This window comes from Planococcus citri, chromosome 3 (genome assembly GCF_950023065.1).
Source record: "Planococcus citri chromosome 3, ihPlaCitr1.1, whole genome shotgun sequence".
Lineage (NCBI taxonomy): Eukaryota > Metazoa > Arthropoda > Insecta > Hemiptera > Pseudococcidae > Planococcus > Planococcus citri.
Window position 1 is genome coordinate 74,464,969 of NC_088679.1, and position 10,994 is coordinate 74,475,962.

A 10,994-nucleotide genomic window follows, 5' to 3' on the forward strand; every position below is an offset into this window, starting at 1 on the left:
ACATCTCCGATCGTTTCCTCCCTCTTGTAGTTCTTCCTTGAATTTTCCCCTGTACCGCTAGCATGAAAATACCGTTTTCTCGTATTTTATGAGCTAGATACTTTAGCTTTCTGTTCTTTATATCTTCTACTACGACTTTCCGCTCCTCTCCTATTCTTGCTAATACTTCCTGGTTGGTGATGAAGTCCTTCCATGAGATCCGTAGTAGCCTTCGATAGCACCACATCTCAAAAGCAGATACTTTCTTCTCGCATTCTGCACTCATGGTCCATGTTTCACAGGAATACTTCAGAACGGTCCATACGTAGCATCGCATAATTCTCTTTCTCAGAGCTAGACTCATCGTTCGATTTCCCAGCACATTGGCTAGGTTGTTAAAGGCGCTTTTTGCCATTCCAATCCGTGATTTAATTTCTTTATGATCTCTACCATCATTATTTATCAGTGCTCCAAGGTATCTGAACTGATTTACATTTTCAATTTCTTGAGTTCCGATGTTGATTTTGACCTCCTTGAAGTCTCCTTTTGTAAATCTCATCACCTTGGTCTTGCCTGCATTTATCTTCATTCCATATTTTAATCCAGCACTGTTGATTTGGTTGATCATTTTCTGCATCTGCGCTTCTGTTTCAGCAAGGATCACTTTGTCGTCTGCGTAGCTTATTTCATTTATTCTCTTGCCGTTGATCTTGAATCCCATTTGTTTGATTCGCGCTTCTCTCATTATTTCTTCTGCGTACACGTTGAACAGCCTAGGTGAGAGGGGGCATCCTTGTCTCACGCCTCTCTTTATACCACATCTATTCTCCGAGTACTCAGTTCCAAACTTGATATTTGCGCTCTGCTCCCAGTACAAGTTCTTGATTATCCGCAGGTCTTTGTCATCGATATTGTATTTCTTCAGGATCTCCAGCATCCTCTCATGGTTGACACGATCAAATGCTTTTTCATAGTCGACGAAGCAAGCAATAATTTCCCTGTTTGCATTCAGTGCTCTTTGGATGATCACTTTCAGCAGGGCAATTGCATCTCTCGTCCCTTTTTTTGCTACAAAGCCATATTGTGTTTCGCTTAGATTTTCGTCTATCTTCTTTTCAATTCTGGCATTTATGATGGATAGTAGTAGCTTTAGAGCATGGCTCATTAATGCGATGGTTCTATATTCAGAGCATTTTTGCGAGTTATTTTTCTTCGGTATTGGTACAAAATTTACTGCTTTGAAGTCCTTAGGCAGTGTACCTTCATCGTATATCTCATTTATCATCTTCAGCAGTTCTTTTTCGTACTCAGGTGTTAGATGTTTAATCAAGTCTACTGGTATGAGATCTTCCCCCACTGCTTTGTGGTTTCTGGCTCTCTTCACCGCATTTCTCAGCTCCCACATTTCGATTCGTGGTGCCTCCTCTGTGGATGAAACTTCCATTTGAGCCGGACGTGTGTCATCTCCATACAGTTCCTGTATGTAGCTGATCCAGACCTCTTCTGTTTCTTGATTGTTAACACAATATCTATAGATATCAATAATAGGAAATTGAATTTGTTGCTGCCAAAAAATGTAAACTGTTTCTGAAAAATCCAACCTGAAAGTAAAAACAATACCTACATATCAACTAAGAGAACCCATCCAAAGTCTGAATTATTCTTCATCCTAACTTTGGAAATATGAGGTACCTAATTGTAGAAAATCAAGGTCAATAAACTTCCTCAAATTTAAATGCACAACAGCCCAATTCGGAACCAAATTCATCCAAGAAAGATACGAGTAATTAGACTAGAGATAACAATTCATCATTCGCTGATGAATTTAGTTTTCAATCATATTGATCAGTTCCATGCAGTTCATACATGAATAAACATCAATCAAAATGTCTCTGTTCGTTCATAACAACAGTCCACAGATAGGTACTTTTTTGTATAGGCAAATTTTTCAATTTTTTTTTTGAACTTTTCATTACTTCGCTAGGTAGGTATTGCTGTCAAAATACTTACATCAATTTATCAAAATTGTCAATACTTAATAGTCATACGAATGAAGAATCACGATCACGAATATGCGAGGTTGATATATTTATCATTATCAACCATTATTATGCTCGTCCAGTATTCATTTGATTAAAAGACATTTTTCTGGTCGAATCGTTCCTCGCGTAACGATACCTGGGCTACCCTGATACTATGTAGTATCGGGTAGCATACCTATCGTTGGAAGGCGCGAAGGTATTAAGGGTAGTTTAGCTGTAGTTAGCAGCTATCTACCTTGACACTAATGACTAAAAAAATTTGCACCACTACGTTCCAAAATATTTCCCACTTCCCAGGTATCAGGAATCATATCTTTCAATATTTTCAGAACACGGATTTATTCAAAAATGAGCAATTTGCAAACTTTCAACCGTTCAGTAGAACTTGTGGTATAGGTAACTATATCAGATAGGTATGATCCTACTAGGTTGAGAAAGTGGATGCTATAGAGGTAGTTAGTAGGCGGAAATGAGTTTCGTTTCGAGGTTTGAATATCGAGAGAAAAGCCTTTGCAATGAAAATTCAAATTTTATTTAAGCCTGGATACCACAAACTCAAAGTGTGGTTCTGGATTTTGACGGCAATAGCATGAATCAACACAGAATCTCAAATATGTACTTTCATTTGGAAGCAGCTCATTTTTCCAAGAAAAGATTAGGTAAGCGACATAACCCGAAAAAAACACGATTTTTTTGAAAATGTCTCTTCTTTGAGGACACATTTCTCTTCTCCATGGGCACCTCAGAAGCTAAAAAAAATTTTGGGTAAGTACTTTCAATTTAAAATGAAGGTTTCTACAGAATTTGGTCAGAATCCGTGGACTGTTTTTGAGGCAATCAATCCGAATGTAGTAGGTATAATATGTATGAGGAGCGATATTCCAAAACGCCTTATCTCCACTTTTTGAAATTTCCATTTTAATCTGGTAAATTAGCTATTTAGGCGAGTTTTAACACTTTATTTAGGTGGATTTACGTATGATGTTGGAGTGCAGCTATACACTTCATCCACCAGATACATTTAATACACTCGGTTCAATTTGAAAGATCAATTCAGAAAAGCGAACAATTAATGACAATATTTAATTTTGAAAAATTTTTATTCCGGCAATTACTCATAACTGTATCGGCAGTGTGTGATTTAAAACATGAATACCGTCTGTCAACAAAAATCTCACCACGTGATATCTTTTTCCTCGATACAAGGAAGGTACCATAAAACAGTAGAACCCCACCGAACGTTCCAATCAACAGGAGAACCCCCCCAAGAAGAAACGCTGTAATACCGAATATGATAACCGGGTGCATTTTTTAATTCAATGAATGCGTTTTCGTCCTTTCTTCCTACTTTTACTGTATCAGGATTGATTTGAATCCAGAATTCGCGCCATTCGTAGGGTGACAACAAGGATTCCATTTCTACCTGAACTCCTCCATACTGAGGACCATACACCGTTTGGATTTTTGCTAACGTATTATTCGTATTTGTGCGCAGATATCCGCCCAGTATTATCCAATAAGCATTTCTTCCCCATTCAACGAACTCGTTTGTGGAAAACATCAGAGCAGCGTCGCGTTCCGCTTTCACATTGAATTTAAACTCAATTATGCCATTTACTGCTCTTAATGGATAAATATGTATATGTTCGTTAGTCCTGGTTCTCACCATATTGCACTGAAAGAAATGAATAGTTCATTATTTCACAATACAATAAAGTATATTTTGGTACACAGACATACTACGTAGTCCAGGTACAGTCATTTCTAAATTGTGGTAATATATGTATTGCTAATTTATGACTATTTTTGATGCAGTTCAGTCAATGCTGCACAAATTATAATACACATGGCACCAAATATTATATTAAGGAGTAAAACGCATCACTTGTATCAGTGGCGTAGCCAGGATTTTCTCAAGGAGGGGGCAAAACCAGATTTTTAGGCATGAAAAATCGAAATCAGGGGTAATTTTCTGGAAACCTATCGTGATGTGTGTTGATATCTTGAAAATGAAGGCAAGCAAGAGCGAAAATTTTTAGAAAAAATGGGTCAGAACAACAAAAAACCGTCAATTTTTGCATGCTTTCTTTCAAATTTTCGCTCGCAAAAGGGGGGGCATGGCCCCCTTCGCCCCCTGGCTACGCCACTTCTTGAAAGTACAAAATACTCAAACTCATGGTGAAAAATAACAAACAAAAATTGTACGTAAAATTTCTGATATCTAGTTGTTGTTGTATGGAAGTCACTTTCTTCGAAGTAAAATTCTATAAAAATTGAATAAAACAGCGTTCAAAACATATTAAAAAGACTGCACATAACTAAAAGCCCAAGAATATATCAAGATCAATTTCAAAAAACATCAAAAAGTGATGAAATTTCAACAAAATTTGGAATTTTGCGTTTTTTTATCTTTCTGCTTATTAGAATGCCCCTGTTTATAGAAGAATTAAACATGCTTGGTCCCTACTCGATTCTAATTAGTGGGACTTACTGCATCTTGTATCTAATTGTTTTCTGAGAAAAATTAGTCATTTTGATTGTATAAAAATTCTCAAAAAAAGAGCATTTTATTTTCTATTCAAATCTGAGGAACCCTCTAGCCAGGTCCCCCAGACTTCGCTTGTTTTTTTCTCGGCATAATTTTCAATTTTGTTTAATTAGTAAGTGAGAGGTACCTACAAATTTTTACGGCCGGCCACAAAACCGTATTGCCTGGTGTGCAGTTGAAGATGGATTTCTAACTGGTTCTTGATGAGTTTTTCGAACGTTTTCCCCATTGTAGGAAGTAACGTGATGGGGCGGTAGCCTTCGAAAGAGTCGGGGTTTTTTCCAGGCTTTGGTATAAAAGTCACCCTGCCGTCGCGTCAATAAGACACCATGTAGTGATGTCGCCTCAAAGTGTTTATTGCTCTGATTTTGCCTAGGCACCTTAAGGTGGTGTCATTGCATTAAGTTTCATGGGCACGATCTGCTCCTCAGACACCTTAAGGTGAATAAACTCCAATTCGTTCTCTCTGAGCCAGGCTTGTTAACTAGTTTTTAACCATTAACCATAACCGCAAATTAACCGGTAAATTAACCAAGAAAAAAATTAACCGTAACCAAAAAACCTTTTTCTCCTGAAATATCGCTAACCATAACCATAACCGTAACCGTTTTCTGAGATCAAAATAAACCGTAACCGTAACCTTGACCGAAAAATTTTTAGAAAAAAACCGGTTACAAAATTTAAAAAAATTGAGAAGTGCTGTTTTTTCATTTCTTTTTATCTGTGTTTTTTCTTTCAATGTGATTTGTAGTGATTTGAAATTTTAATCAAAAACATGATCAAAAGTTGAAATAAAAAAACGTGAATAGAAAGTTCAAAAAATTTGAAACTATAGTTGCATCATACTCATTAGTCATTAAACTATCAAAGCTCAATCTTAAATGATATTTTCATGATAAGAGATGATTAAAGAATTGTTTCTTGAAAAAATTATAAAATTTTGAATTCAAATGTTACCAGTTTTTCAATTTTTAAACTTCAAAATTTCAAACTCAGAGAGAATTTTTGGAAATTTTTGAATTTTTAACTGTAATTTTAACCATTAACCGAAATTTTAAGCTCAACTGGAAAAATTACCACCAAAAACTGTAACCTTAACCTTAACCATTAACTGAAAAAAATGATCATCAATAACCATAACCGATAACCTAAACCTTAACCATAACTTTAAAAAATGAATAACCTTAACCATAACCTTTAACCGAAATTTTGAATTTCTTGTTAAATTTTTAACCGCAACCTTGACCGGAAATAAATTTTTTTCGGTTAACAAGCCTGCTCTGAGCATGTGACATTTGACAATGAATAGAATTGAGGGTCTTGGTGGAATATGGGCGTTAGAAAAAAATGACGATTTGAGAAAAACGCGATTGAAGTTTTTAAACCTATGTGGCTTAGGCAATACTTAACTTAGAGCTTCGCGGTTACGTTTTTTTTAAAGCTCGAAGTGTTACCTTTCATTTCCCTTACTCAACTTTGGCACTCGGTTACATTAACCCTTTCAAAAAAACGATTTTCGAAATTGTTTTTAACGCCCTTATTCCATAAATGCACTTTCCAGAAAATTTAACATGATTTTAATCATCTTAAGTGACGATTTCTGAGATGCTGATTGCTGAAAAGAGTAATTATCGACTTTATGAATGAAAAACACCGAACATAGAGCTATGAAAGTTTTTAAAAAATGAATTTCACAGAACTATAGAAGTTTCATAGTCAAAATCGTAATAATGATACAAATAGCACAATATAAAGACAATATATCTCTAATCATCATCGTTGTCGTTGTCATTCACTAAAAGTTTCAAAATTCATTGATTTTCAATCCGGAATCGCGTATTTTTGAGAAGAAACGAAGAAACCCAGATATGTGGTACCTAGTAATGCATGCGAAAACGCGACCCTGTCGTCTTTACCTGTAGCTCTACGAAGAAAGTGTTTTGTGAACTGAAAGTTGGTGGGTAGATTCACAAGACTTCGGAGATCATTTTAAGATCATTTGCGGAAAAAGGGCTTTCGGCGCCGAACGCTCTTATTCCACCAAGACCCTCAATTTCTGTCTTTTAGGTAGCGGGCTGTGTTTGTGGAAGTCCCGCCCACTCGTTGGAGATAATAGTTTCGTTCCCTACACAGGTTTATCATTTTATTGTAACAACAATATTGAAAAATTTTTTTTTTTGCAAATTTGTTGCTTGACTTTTGGCTATTACTGTATACATTTCAATTTTGTTCAAGTTACCAAACAGTATAGTAATAGGTATTAGTAATTCGTGCTACATCTTCATCTTCCTAAGGAAGCAGTTTACTAAGCATATTATTTTGTGTACAAATTACCCCACAAATTTCCTTCTGTGTCTGACAAAATTTACTATCAAATTCTGGATAGGGTTCGTCCATTCTTATTCTGAGCGCAGAATTATCTACAAAAAACGAAGATGGTAAGTGCTGGCAAAGAAATACCTAAAAATGTTGGTAATAAGGTAACAATAGGCAGTTGTTCAGAGCGATTTTTTTGATAACATTTTGAACTATTTTGTTTTAGGTAATTAAGTCCATATCTTGGAGATTTTTGTACAATAATTTTGAAACTTCAGTATATTTTCCAGACATTTTGCGCTCTTACTTACCAAACATTTCACTTTCTTCTTTTTTTTTGTTTTTAGCAAAGGTTGAAAATACGAGTACCTATGTGTATAAATAATTATATAGACATATTTGTATCAAAACGAGGTCACACATATACAACGTGCAAACCGAGATCACCTCCAAAAAATTTTGAAAATATCAAAAAAATACAACTTATTATATGGGGGCCGCGTTCAACTGCACGTTCATACGTAGGCATAGGGCCAGCGCATGGCCAGATATATTTTGTTTTAGGTCTGACAATTATATAACAACACTTTTGACATAGATGAAGTTGTGGTAACACTACAACAATGAATGAGGTCTCATTTGAAAGAGGAGTGGATTCTCTACTACTGTGGAAAATTTCGAGTCGATTGGATGAATTTTGCGTGTTTTATAGCTGTTTAAAGTGAACAACTTTCAAAGCCTCGTCGTGAAACTTTGAGGAGTAACTTGAGGCAGATCTTTGAGTCAAGGAGATCAAACTTTTGAGTTGGAGGAGAGTTTAAGGTCTGAAAAGGTCAAATGAGATGTTTAGAAGAGGTAAGAAAATTTTGGAGAAAGATCAAGTGATCAAAATCTCACAAAAAGTAGGTCATGAAAAACTTGTTCCCAAGCGGCTCTGAGGAAACATCCTCTGAGGTGAGTAAAAAAAAAGTTTAAGTAGATTGACCTCATACATCATCAGTGTAGTCATCCTTCAACTCAGGGCATCATATTTATTCTCAATGCATCCCTTTAGAAAACTGCTTTGACTCTCTCAGAGGTGACTTTCTCAAAATTTGAGTGAAAGTTTTTGAGTCGTCCTCAGAAATGCAATTGATGTTGATATTCAAGTAAAAACCATCTGAGAACGAAGTAAAGGTCACAGGGAATCGAAACTGGTGAGTAGAAATGGTGAGGAGACGCTAAGATGTTTTGAGGAGATGAATATTCCTCTGAGAAGTAATTTGCAACACTCATTTTCACGACGAGGCTCTAAAAGTTGTTCACTTCAAGCAGCTGCAAAACACGCAAAATTCATCCAATCGACTCCAAATTTTGCACAGTAGTAGAGAATCCACTCCTCTTTCGAACGAGACCTCGTTCATTGTTGTAGTGTTACTACAACTTCATCTATGTCAAAAGTGTCGTTATATAATTGTCATACCTATAGGCATCGCGGCAGGCATATGAGCCAATTTCAGAAAATTTTGAAATTTTGAAAATCATTTTATTTTTTGTTTTAATTTACAAATCTTAATTCTAATTGTACAGTCACTGAAATATATAAATTATCTCTATCATGGGCAAAAATAAAATTTTTTGGAGAAAATTTGGTCAAAAAAATTTGAAAATGTTTTGAACTCAATTGAATTTTGTAAAAATTGTTTCATTGCAAAAAAGTCTGACCCACAACAAAATTTTTGGTGTCAACAATATTCCCATAAAGCAATAAAATGCAGAAAAATCATTTGTCAAATTTATCATCATGCATACCCAATTTTAATAGGGCTTTGTGTATGCCGACCAGCGCTTCCTATTCTATAGGCCTCGCGTTAGTACTACATCTATGTAGTGAACATCTCTGAGAAACAATTACTAAGTATAGCTAACTTTGACAAAACTGGTTTAAAACACGTGGCTCACTTGTTATGTAACTTTAGCCTTTACAAAGTGAGCCAGGCTGGTAAATAACCTACTGGTTCACTTCTTATGCAAGATTAACTCACACATGGGTTCATAAGTGTGCTGTCGTGAACCTATATATATATATATGTTGATAAAAATACAATAGAAACGAGTATTTTAATTTCATAGATCGAAAATTTTCCAGCTATTTTGGGCAATCGTTTCGCTCAAACATAAACATGTTCTCTTCCCTTCTTTGACTTTATTGAAATAAAAACACCAGATCACAAATCCATCTTTTTTACATGAGAAGAAAGACTACATCACTGAACATTTGGAAATAAAAAATTCAAAAGAAGTTCAATTTTGAAAAGGGGATTCCCCATTAATATAGAAAAAATGTCCTTAACCTCGGATTTCGATAATACTCGCAGGGTAAGTATATGTTCCAAAAAATCCAAAATAGCTTCCGCGCTCCTACCTTCTAATGGATCTGTGTATGAGATTTGTGGAGGGGAGGGTTGTTGATGTGTCGAATTTAAGTCCATGAAAGTTGCACAAATGGCGCGAAATGTAATATTCCTTAAAAACGTGCAACGAACAACATACCCATTTTCTCGTAAATTCTGAAATCCATCTTACCTGGTTCGACACCACTGACTCCAGACACTGCGTTTGTAATGATTAAAACAACACCAATCGCGTAAATCTGTGAAAGCATTCGAATAATTATTCTTACGATTGTTACTTTCCTCCCGGTGGGGGGGGGGGGGTAAAAATAGATTGGAACAATAGATGTACCTATAACCAGCGAATGAATATTTTCTATTTTTATTTTCAAGAACAAATTAATTGATCTCCTCCCGTGCCGTTGGTTTTTTAATTTAATTTTTTCGATTTTTTTAATATGTACTTGATGTGTTGAGGAAAATGTATAAAAATTGTCTACCTACCATCGCCTTTCTACTAAATTTTAAGAATTCAAAGCATATCATGAAACTATCTATCTATACATTTGCCAAACCCATCATGTTTTGAAATTTAAACTGAAGTCAATCTGAATTTCTGCATTTGACCAACTCACTCAATTTTTAATTTTAAACCAACCTAATCTAAATAAATTTCTTCATTTACCAAACCAAAACCCAAAAAGTTTTAAAATTCAAATTGATTCTTTACTGATTTTTTGAAACTAGGTACCTACCCTCTCTTTTAATTTTATTGAAACATTTTTTTATTTCGTTTTGAAAGTGAAATCAGAGATGAAAACTCTACATTTGCCAAAGCCATAAGGTTTTAAAATTTAAACCACAAACTTGACCAATTTTGAATTTGAAACCAACCTAATGTAATCAAACCCAAACAATTTTAAAATTTGAATTGATTACTAAGTAGGTATTTGAATTTATATTTGACAAACCTTGACCAAAAACCGGAGCTACTTAGTTTAGGTACTTTTTACTTTCTCCAATCATGATCAATTTTTGAAAATTTCAATTCAAAACTAATCTATAAGCGTACTGCAGGGTAGTATTATCATAGCCCCTAAATTTTGTCAGGCCAGCGGCGCGTTGTCATTATTATAGGTACTGTTATCCCTTAGATTTTTTTGTATGTTAATGTTAACTTTGAATTATAATTACGCGAAATTTTGAGTGGACCTATAGGTACATATTTTAATAAACCAGAATGATCAGAATCTTAATCATATTACAGTGACATAGCGATAGCGAAGGCATTTTTCTGTGGGCCGGGGGGGGGGCAAGTTTAATGAAAATCCCAACTAGAATATCCAGAAGAAATCAATGCACCTTGTTAAACTCACTAACTCAACTAATAAATATCACGTATCTGAATTTTTTTTTTTTTTCGATTATCGAGCATGGTAGGTACTAATTGTAAGACACCACGTGTATTGTGAAATGCGAAGAATGTGTACACTATTTGCTTACCCACTTCACGTTCGCTCTCCTATCCATCTGTGAATCTCGTTTACCTTGAATTTGAAAAATCACGTAAAATGATTTCCAAGTTTGACCGAAAATTATTCCAACGTACCTAAACTCACTAAACTCGAGTTCAAACTTTAATGTAGCACGTCTGATTGTACGTATACCTATGCAAAACAGAATGGAAATTTTTACAAAGTGTTCATCGTAGGTACTTCTATATGTATCAATCATTCC

The 10,994-nt window shown here is 35.0% G+C and overlaps 1 long non-coding RNA gene across 1 annotated transcript; it reads right to left on the bottom strand.

The window, feature by feature from the left end:
• Positions 1 to 3,102: 3,102 nt before the first annotated feature.
• Positions 3,103 to 10,994, bottom strand: LOC135841423 (uncharacterized). Its single transcript, XR_010557921.1, has 4 exons — positions 10,761 to 10,994; positions 9,451 to 9,517; positions 6,904 to 6,989; positions 3,103 to 3,696 (listed from the first exon to the last, which is right to left on the bottom strand). It is a non-coding gene; the product is annotated as an uncharacterized LOC135841423 (long non-coding RNA).